Source organism: Saccostrea cucullata, unplaced genomic scaffold (genome assembly GCF_032062105.1).
Source record: "Saccostrea cucullata isolate Sc308-1 unplaced genomic scaffold, CSIRO_AGI_Scuc_v1 ctg9372, whole genome shotgun sequence".
Lineage (NCBI taxonomy): Eukaryota > Metazoa > Mollusca > Bivalvia > Ostreida > Ostreidae > Saccostrea > Saccostrea cuccullata.
In genome coordinates this window covers 12168-23449 of record NW_026925266.1, presented here as the reverse complement: position 1 = coordinate 23449, position 11282 = coordinate 12168, and the positions used below count along the sequence as shown (strand labels likewise).

At 32.7% G+C, this 11282-nt stretch overlaps 1 long non-coding RNA gene across 2 annotated transcripts; it reads left to right on the top strand.

Annotated features, from left to right (window-relative positions):
* The first annotated feature begins 430 nt into the window (after positions 1-430).
* LOC134268469 (uncharacterized) lies at positions 431-2577 on the top strand. Of its 2 annotated transcripts, none has more exons than XR_009992376.1 (4): positions 431-900; positions 1493-1551; positions 1879-1946; positions 2175-2577. It is a non-coding gene; the product is annotated as an uncharacterized LOC134268469 (long non-coding RNA). The 2 variants fall into 2 exon arrangements; XR_009992377.1 differs by having other exon boundaries at positions 1490-1551.
* The last annotated feature ends 8705 nt before the right edge of the window (positions 2578-11282 follow it).

Here is an 11282-nt window from a genome sequence, read left to right as displayed (position 1 = left end):
ACGGACGGACGCATTACTATCGCATAAGCTCTGCTGGTCTCTGACCAGTAGAGCTAAAAATAAACTTAATACAATTGAATTTTCCATTTTAGTGAAACCTTAATTTAATAATTAACGAGTTCAAAATATAACTCTGGTGGACTTTTATCTAAGGGTGTATACTGGTCAATGTGGTCATCCTTTCTTTTCACTTGTGATTTTATTCACTTATCAACTGATTACACTGATTAAAATTGATGTACAGTGCATGCAATCATAATAAGAGTCACTGAATTTGATCAGAAATGTGTTAATTGATCGTTAGTCTGAACTGATTGTAAAAATGTCATCGGAATAATTTCTGTGGCATGTTTCAATTACAGATACACTTTTTTAATTTCACGCGCAGTACGGTTAAGGCAACCCATAGAAAAATTATGGTAATGAGGTCATAATGAGGTTTGACGTCATGACAGTTGCTCCGCCCTGATTGATCCTTATAAAGAAATAGAGCTCAAAATAACTATTTACCGATATTTGCAATAATTTGTAACAAACGGCAATATTTCCATGTTTAAATAAATAATTATTAGTGATTTTCTCCTGTATAGAATAGCATATTTTTTTAAATAATTCTCTTTCTTATGTGCCGTTTGGCTGCATTCGGCTTCAGCCAAGCGCTTGCACTCGATGACACGGAATGTTGTTTACATCTAAAAACGTGGCGACATCAGCTGAGATATGCAGTGGATTTTAATGCAATACCAAGACATTCATTAAAGAAAATAGGGATAAGATAAAAGACAAGGCATTGTTTATCCCTAATACGAGAATATGAGGACATTATTACAGAAGATAATGGAAGACTGAGACGATCTGCACTAGCTCCCTAGATCCATCACTGCAGTACATTCAGCCCAGGTATGTATGCATATGTATGTACAATATGTAAATATGCTTCTGTTAACATCGAAGAAAAAAGACGATCGCGAGTGTGTACGTGTTTATTTAGATGTATTACAGTCAGTGAAAAACTAATGCAGTGCAGTTTGTGTCCCCCCCCCTCATAACAGCCCACATAAAGTTGATCACAGTTTTACTAGAAATTTAAAAATGTAAATGTAGTAAATATAGAGTCGATTAGCTTATTTTCTTTGAGACAACATGTGTAATAAGGGGGTTCAACAGTAATACAAACTTAAACTAAATTAAATTTCAAATTTCATTGTTGCTGTCAATGAGTTGACAATATTTTACTAAAATGTAATGTTCTTGTCTTTTTGACATACAAACATGCTACATAATGTAAAAAAAATTTTGTATCATTATGTTGAAAACAAAGAACCCCCACTTCAGATCTATAGTTTTAAATTTATAGAATATCTAAATTAATGGGGAATAAAATATTTATTTTTTTTAGTTTGATTTCATGTCAAGTCAATTAATTTCTGTAATTTATACATAATTATTTTTTTAAATAATATGATATATAATACTTTTATTATTGTAGCAGTCAAGAGTTCAAGGCTTGAAGAATGAATAAATACAAAATGCATCTTATTTCTCCACAGGGTATGTACACTTAAAAAGCATTTCACATTTTTTAAACCATGCATATGTGCATGATTATATTTATTTTTCATTTTGGTAAAGATGAAAGTATGTTTTTTTTCATATTCTTGATATCGTTTTTGTAAATGTCAGAGGTTTTAATTTCCTGGGCAGAAAAGTTTTGTAGCACAACTTTGTTTCCATTTATATTTTAATATAATTTTAATTTAATAAATTCACTACAGTATACATTTATGTCATGAATTGTTTTGTCAAATGTAATGTGATTTTATTATACAATGTATTTCATTTAGTAATCTCAGCAATAGCATATATAATGTGTTGCAGCTATTCCTAAAGAATTGGACCAATGGATTTATTCAGGCAGCAAGTTAATCCATCATGTAAGGAAAATGGTATGCCTCATATTAGATATTAATTAACCAAATTACCATGCAATATCCCGTGCAAACAATAAATTTTAAATATAACAGTAGAATTGCACACATTTAATTATGCATCCAATGTTTGTGCATGTTTCCATACATTGTTCTGAATTTAATTCAATTTTAAACACCAATTTACTCTCAATTATGGTATGTTACTACATGTATATCCTGATTTTCTCATACATGTATTTTCAGAGTTGATTTCATCCACAAGAACATGAAGTGATGGAAATAATTTGCAGCTGCTCAGTATTCCTTGTACCAGTCTACCTTAATTTGAAAAAGCTGTTTATGAAATAAAATTTCTTCATAAAAAATGATTTGACTTTTTCAGATACATGTACTTACTGTACAGGTTTTGAAAAGGCTATTAAGATATGATAATCTTGACTTGCATATATTTGTGTGGTGGATGTCAATGTCCATCAAGATTTTATTTTCAGCATGTACATTGTGTTTATTTGTTTTTCTTAATAATAGTAACTAAAAAGTACGTAAGGGTTGCCCGCAACCCTGTGTCTCGCCTGCTGTCGCTGTGGTTAGTAAGAAATGATTGTCTGATAAACTGAAGCATTTATTGACATTTCAGAAGGAATAACTCAAAAATACAATAATAAAGAAATGGAACAGCTGACTTAATATCTAATCCCTTGGCGATTATATTGGCATTTATATATATATACATATACCCTGTAAATTCACAAATTATTGTGATGTTTTTATTATTGCGAATATTGCAACGTGTTATGAGTCGCAATAATTTGAACTTGCATTTTGAAATCAAATCCACTGTATATGTATCAAGTCATTCATGCAGAAAATGTAGGTGAAGATTACCTAATTATGGTACTGATATTGTTGGTTACCCATGATGTGTAGACTGACAAATTATCATGCCACTATAAGTTATAGTTGCTGAGATATGGACCTCCACCATAAATTTATGCAAAGTCACTCATGCGGAAAAATGTAGGTCAAGATGACCTAATTCTGGTACAGGCGTTTGTGGTTACCCATGATGTATCCACTGACAAATTATCATGCCACTATAAGTTATAGTTGCTGAGATATGGACCTCCACCATAAATTTATGCAAAGTCACTCATGCGGAAAAATGTAGGTCAAGATGACCTAATTCTGGTACAGGCGTTTGTGGTTACCCATGATGTATCCACTGACTAACTATCATGCCACTATAAGTTATAGTTGCTGAAATATGAACCTCCATTATCAATTTAACCAAAGTCATTCATGCAGAAAAATGTAGGTCAAAATGACCTAATTCTGGTACTGATGTTGTTGGTTACTTATAACCTGTACAATGACAAATCATCATGCCATTATAAGTTATAGATGCTGAGATATGGACCTCCACCAAAAATTTAACCAAAGTCACTCATGCAGAAAAATGTAGGTCAAGATGACCTAATTCTGGTACTGACGTTTGTGGTTACCCATGATGTATCCACTGACTAATTATCATATCCCTATAACTTATAGTTGCTGGAATATAGGTCTTCACCATAAATTATCATGAAAAAACTAAGTCCAACTTAAGGAAAAAATACGGAAAAATTTGAATTTTTTTTTTCAAAATCATACTTGGGATATAAATTTTTATCCATACTGAATATTGTGTCCAAATTTCAAGAAGACTGAATAAAATTTGAGAAAGTTATTGCAGTTTATAAAACTTTGACATTTGGGTTAACCAAAAGTTGGACGCCGACGACGACGACGACGGAATCTATGGTCGCTATGTCTCGCTTCGCGACATTCGTCGCAGGCGAGACAAAAAGGAGATTAAAGGCTCCAAAACAGGAAAGTGGACCAACATTTTATTTTAAAAGGAGAGGGGGGGGGGGTTTGGCAAATTTTCCCAAGTTATTATTTTTTTTAATTTCTTTTCATGTCAATGAAGGACAGGTCTACTAATATTTATTTCCAATAAGATGAAGGACACATTATTTATTTTCCTCTTCACGGAAAATGTCTGACAAGCTAAAAAAATATAATTTATAGGAGGGGGAACACTGGTCTGGGGCAGATTATTTATTTTTTATCCAGTCTGGGACATATTTATTTTCAACATTTTTTAGATCTAACCCCCCCCCCCCCCCCTCTTTTGGAATAAAATGTGTGTAGCGGGCAAACTGGAGCGGATCAAAGATCTAATTTTAGATTGTAACACGTACAACTTAAATCCCATAGGAGTTGAAGGTTTGAAAGAAAGTCATGATAGAATCTTGTATGCGAAAAAAAATTTGTACACAAGTGTATGTACAGTAGTGACAGAGAGGTATAGTTATCGAATTAATTAATGATAGAGGCTATCAATTGACTATTATAATTGAATATTTCCATTTTTATTAACAATCGGCGTTTTAGATTACATGCTGCGGCAAATTTTACACCTACATGTAGCTGCATGTGTGTTTACACATATTCGAGGAAATGCGAAAGGTCTGAAAGACGTCTTATAACATACATAATTCATACATTGTATAAAGAACGAAGTCACAAAATAGAAAGTAAAATCCAGTGTTTTACGCATACTGTTCAATTTAGTAAAAAGATCCCAGCGCAGTCTGCAAATATAGGCCTAGTTAAATCTACGAGGTAAACAAACTTGATCAAGTACTAAAGAGTTATCTCCCATGCTGGGTCAACGATACGTTTGAAAACTATATTTAGAATGACTGTACCAAGATGTCAATTTTTAATCAAAAAGTTCAAGGGCAAGGCGACAATCTAATAAGTAGGTTTTTATTTTAAATTGTTCATTTTACTGTATAGTTTTCCAAAAATGATGCTCATTTCTTTGTAATCCTTTAGGTAATTTATAATTTCCGTTGATATTAGGAAAATACCCTATTTTTCATATACTACTGACTGTTTTAGGTGAATAACTTAAATGTATCGGAAAACCAACTGAATGAGCATCACTTTTGCGAAAGTAAAGATACAAAGGGACAATTTAAAACACTGTGCAGTTATTTGTTTGTTTGCCTTGCCCTTGAACTTTTTGGTTAAATTTAACATTTCATTTGTTGACCTAAAATCGGAGCCCACGTGACTGGAGAGGGTCACATGATCACAAAAATTCCGAGATGAATAGCGATGGACATACCCTTCAAGATAACATAAAGCTATTTTAACTAGAGTGTCTTGCTAAAAAAATAAAATAGTTAAACATTAATTATGTCTTTTTCGGTGACTTTTTATATAAAATGTTGCCTTAACTGTACTGCGCGCTTATAGATTTTTTTTTCTCGTCTCTCTCTCTGATTAGAAAAAATGATGACCAGCACATATTTTACATTTTTTCTCTCGTCGGCAGATTCACTGTATACATTTCAAAATCCTAAATTTATTATAATTCAAATTGAGTACTCATATCACGTGTTTTTCCCCCAATAAAAAGAGAAAATAATCCCTTCAAACTTTACCTATCTCTAAAAAGATGGATAAGTATGTTCATTTATATTTTTTATACACGTTCGATGAATACTTGGGCGCATTGAATTTTTTTTATCAGTGACTTTTTTTTCTTTAAACAGATGTATTTGTCAAGAAATTAAAAATATGACCAGGGAATTGTCACTGGTCATTGAAAAACTGGAGGGACTCCCGTGCCCGTAAGTACTTTTCTCAATTTTTTTTGTTACTAACGAATTTTGTCATTTGTTTAATAGATAATAAAAATATTTTTTTTTGTCTTATTAGTTTTGCGCTCAAATACGAGAAAAGACCAAGGTATGACATTTCTTTTATGAAAGTAAATTTATTATACAAATATTTTTTTAAAAAGAATTAAGACTTTACACTTTTATAGATTTGTCAGTAAAATAAACCAGTATAAAATTAGACTAGAAATGGTTTCATTCAATGCCAGTTAATTCCGTCTACAATATCTCACTTCTGTAATTTTAATATGAAGGCTTTTATAATTACTTTTTTTTTTAATTCTCACATTGAAACGTGTGTTGTTCCAGCTCCCCAGAAAATGAGTAAGTAACATTAGTTTAACATCATTACCTGATATTTAAATCTTTCACATCACTTCATTCAGAAATGTCATTCCGGGTTTTTTTTTCCATTTGGGACAGAAGAGGAGACAATCAAGTTAGTAGATTAATGTGAATAAAACAAGAAAGTACATTTATCGTCATTTTAAATTTACTGAAACATAACTAGAAATACTGTCATTAACCGTCTGAAATTTCCATCTACAATTTCAACTTCTGTAATTTATCGTGAAAACCTTAATCATTTCATTTTTTATATATTCTCATATTGAACCGTGTGTTGTTTCAGCACTCCAGAAAAGGAGTAAGTAACATTATTATTACCATCATTTACTGTTATTTCAACATAGGACGCACCTAATTAAATCGTAAATTTCCCTTTTCTACTGTTTTAGCCAGGCCACAGGTGGGGAGAAAGAGGTCGAGGGGTTAGCAGACTGAATAAACAAGAAAATAGATTCAATCTTAAACTTGATGATATTAGATTTCTTCCAAAAAGATGATGCAACACCTTTTAAAATATTATGCGTATTCCGTTATTTATTCCTTTTTCATTTCATTTTACATTAAGATTTACTTTATTATTATATAAACCTATGATCATGAAGAAAAATGATTTTAAGTTAAATAATCAGAGAAATGCATTTCTTTTATTTCAATAAAGAATATTTTAAATCATTTAAATTTTATAATATATCTCATTCTTTTATCTTTTCTAAACTATTTATTTCCTTTTTTAATTTTATCTCAATCACTTTTTCTTTATAGTGCACCACCAAACGCACCAAAAAGACCAACGTAAATATACTTTAAGTTCTTCATCTTTGTCATTAAAAAAATACCATTCTTATTAGTCGAGTTTAGTCTAATCGAGTTTCTTTTGCTTTTTAGACTTAGAAGGGTTATCACCCTGACGCAGTGAGTAAAATTTTATATTTCGGATACAATTTATTTTACATTTAATCCTTTGCCGTTCATTACATATATATTTCTTATTATTAATTACGTCTCCTTATTGTAGACCGTCCTCCGAAATAGGGGACCCCATTATCATTGAAGCTTTCAGCCTTGCGTATGTATTCGAATTTTTATAATAAAATAAATCATCACAAGTGTTGTAAAACAAAAGAGCGCTTTAACTGCTTTTTCAATATATATGCTGTGGGAATATTAATATTTTTATTGATTAAATTCTTTCTTTCAGAGAGGAGTGGGATGAGGAGTAAGTAATTTTTTTTTTTCAAATTTTTGAACTTGTCTTTTTTCAATATGTAAAATAATCATTTTCAGCGGAAGAAAGTGAACGAATCGTTTTTAGTTTCGTTTTCCAGTAATAATAATTTTCGTATCGAAAATTAATGTTAAACTGATTTCATCAGACCTGCCTACCCTTTTCATTACAAGGGTGTAATTTCTGTTAATTTTTGGCGGAATTTCAGAGGTAAAAGTGTAATCAATTATGTTTTCCCATTTTGTTATTGTGCTATAATACTTTTTTTCAAAACAACCGAAATTGTACATTACTTAACAAAACTGCCATTAATGTTTCTTTTTTCGAATCATCTATACTCAAAGAAAGTGTAATGAAATACTAGTATCCTATATTAAACTCAAATCAACCGCACACTCTGATGCATTTTGTCAATTTGTATCAAATTCCTTAATTGAAGGCTTTCGTTTGCATGTTTACACAAATTGTACTTATAACACTGTATTTTATTCTTCTTCATACTCGCATTTCTCTATCTTGTTCTAAGCAATGTTAAAATAAACCAAATTCGAACATAGAAATGACTGTATTTATTGGAATATCGTTTATTAGTTTACTTACAATGTGAGTAGTACCTTCCCGTCTTTTTTCCGAATCTTCGCCATACCAGTGTACATATAACAATTTGGTATATTACGTACGTTATGAAACTCGTCCTCTTTTTATTACTTTTACTAGAACTCCTAATTTAATTTCTGCAGGTCGTACTTTGACTTTAAATTAAGACTTTCATAATGGATTTTAAACCAAAATATCAAAAGCGTAATATTAATATAATGGGCGTAATAGTGTAATTTTGTGGTAAAAAGCGGAAGAATTACGCCAAAAGCGGAAGGGTAGGCAGGTCTGTTTCACAATTACAGTGTCATTCCTCCAAGTCAGGACCCTCAGAAAACGTTAGTTGTGCGGGTTTTCGAGATTTTCAGTAATTCAGTTCTTTTTTTCCAACTGATGAAAAGAATAAAAATTAATTACTATCATTTTCATTATAAGTCAGTTAATATTAATTTTTCATATGATAGTTAGCAAACTTTTTTCCCATACAACAATATTGAGGTACATTGTGATTTATTTCTCTTTTCTCTGCTTTCAGAAACAAACAAGAATAATTGTTTTGCTTGCCAAAAATAAACGATAACAAAATTATTTCTTGGTTGTGTGTTGATTTCATTCAAAAAGGTCACATTGTAGTGGAATGTATGCCAATGGTTAGCGCTTATTTGATTGTTAGACATCGTGTGTATTTCTTTTTTTTTTAAATAAATACACAAGATATCGTATAAACAATCATTTAATATCTGATCTTCGGTATGCTCGATTTTAAATAATTAATTGTACTACAGTAGTACTGTGTGTTGAGTTTATTCAAAAAAAGAGAAAACATTGTAGTGGAATGTATGCCGATGGTAAGCGCTTATTTGATTGTTAGACATCGTGTGTATTTCTTTTTTTTTAAATAAATACACAAGATATCGTAAACAATCATTTAATATCTGATCTTCGGTATGCTCGATTTTAAATAATTGAGTGTACTATAGTAGTACTGTGTGTTGAGTTTATTCACAAAAAGAAAAACATTGTAGTGGAATGTATGCCGATGGTTAGAGCTTATTTGATTATTAGACATCGTGTGTATTTCTTTTTTTTAAATAAACACACAAGATATCGTAAACAATCATTTAATATCTGATCTTCGGTATGCTCGATTTTAAATAATTGATTGTACTACAGTAGTACCGTGTGTTGATTTCATTAAAAGAAAAAAACATTGTAGTGGAATGTATGCCGATGATTAGAGCGAATTTGATTGCTAGACATCGTGTGTATTTTTATACACAAGTTATTGTAAACAATCCATTCATATCTGCAGGTTATACAGTATAACTTATACGATCTTCGGTATCCCCCTCTTGACTTGTGCTTGAAGGTACGTCATGGTAATATATGAATAAATCTGTACAACATAATGACCTTTATGAAACAAGACCCAGCATCTTGCTCTCACCGATACTGTTAAAGATACCTATTTAGGTTCTGATAAATCCCTGAATCTGATCTCATTCAATCTACCTTAGTATTCCTCCTCCGATATATTATCGTCACGGCCACAGAGATGTCTTCATGTGTTTAAATGTATTCATTTATCCGTTAATATGTTTTGAAGTTTAATCGTGACGGATACAAAGATGTCTTCGCGCATGTATAAATTGCGAGGGGTGGATTTAAAATACAAAAGGTATTCTTTGTGTATACAAGAATCTACCGCATTTCACTGATAATGATGTTCTTCCTGTATTAGATAAAGATAACATTATATCTACTTCAGTATTTTAATGAACTCTTCAGAGGGATAATCAGTATTTTCACATATTATTTCGCAGTTTAGTTTTATTCATTGATCTTACACCCTTATTCTCGCGGTGATGTCTCCTCCAGGTCCACGAGCACTCAGTCCTGATCTGGCTGTCTCGGATGTCTCCTCCAGGTTAACCATCCTTGACTTACCTCCATTGTTCTCGGTCATGGTGATTCCCCCCTTCAGGTCGACCCGCGGTCATCCCTGACCTTGCTCCATTGTTCTAAGTCACGGTCATGTGTCCTAAAGGTTAACCCGCGGTCAGCCCTGACCTTGCTTCATTGTTCTCCGCCACGGTCATGTGTCATAAAGGTCAACCCGCGGTCATCCCTGACCTTGCTCCATTGTTCATGGCTCCTAAAGGTCAACCCGCGGTCACCCTATTGTTATTTCCATTGTTCTCCCAAACAATAGGCCCATTGTTTACCCCCCCCCCCCCCATATGTCGGCTATACTACTTCTAGGGACTTGAAATTTAGCTATAGAAGAAGAAAGAGGAATTCCAGGAACTATTAATGTGTTTACCTCACAAACCCCTGTGGTCATTTGTTTACTAGCTCAATGGGATTGTGGAAAAGCACGTCACCGACCTAAAAGAATTTCCACTTATCAGGATACCCCACAAAACAGAGAGCAATGGTTTCAAACTTTACAAGAAATGGGGGAAAGTTTACCTTACCAGACTTATGCTTTTCCTTACAAGATTGTCTGTGGACTAGCAGGAGGAAATTGGATTCATAATAGACATTATATCGAACAATTTGTACACACTTATGACCAACAGGTGTATATTCTTCATCCACATTAAGTGCATGTGTATGTATGTATGTTGTTATTGTTTGATGAAAAAATAAAAACAAATATATGTTTGATGTGAATTTATTTAAAAAAAGGGGGGGGTTATTATTATTATTATTAAAAAAGTTTTAAAAAAGAAAAAGTTTTTTTAAAAAAGTTATAAAAAATTTTAAAAAGTGACCTGGTGTTATAACTTGAGAGAAACACACACACACACACACACACACAATGTTTCTTTTTTTGACTGTATAAGGTACTCTTTTCTTTTCTTTTTTTTTGAACACACAACCGTTTCATTTCTTTGACTGTATAAAAAAGATCTTTTTTTTTCTAAGATTCAATCGTTTCTTTGACTGTATTTTGGAAAAAAAGATCTTTCTTTCTAAGATACACAGAAGGTTTCTCTTTTGACTGTATATGAAGGCATCTTTTCGAAACAATTGGGTAGTTGCTGGGCTCATTGTCTGTCATGCACAAACTGCATAAAATGCCCCGGGTCGATACTCTAAGCCCCCTGGTTCCGGGCCTGGCTCTGCGGGGCGTGGGTCGGCGTAGCGGGTCTGGGTTTGGGGTGGTGGCGGCGTGCGGGGTGTCTCCCTTCGGTAGGGTGAGGTCTCCTGCTGCTTCTTCTATCACTGAGGGCTATCCTCCCCATATTGATATCTAGTAACCTCTGCCCATTGTCGACTCTCCTCACTATCATGTGTGACTCGATAACGATCCCTGGCACTAGAAACAAATCCTCGTAAAAAAAACTGCCAGCCATATCTTCTTCTTTCTTCGCTGTGTAGAACACAATCATTCACGAAGGAATGATGCTGAGCGCTCGGAGGGTCTGTATTTATAAACAA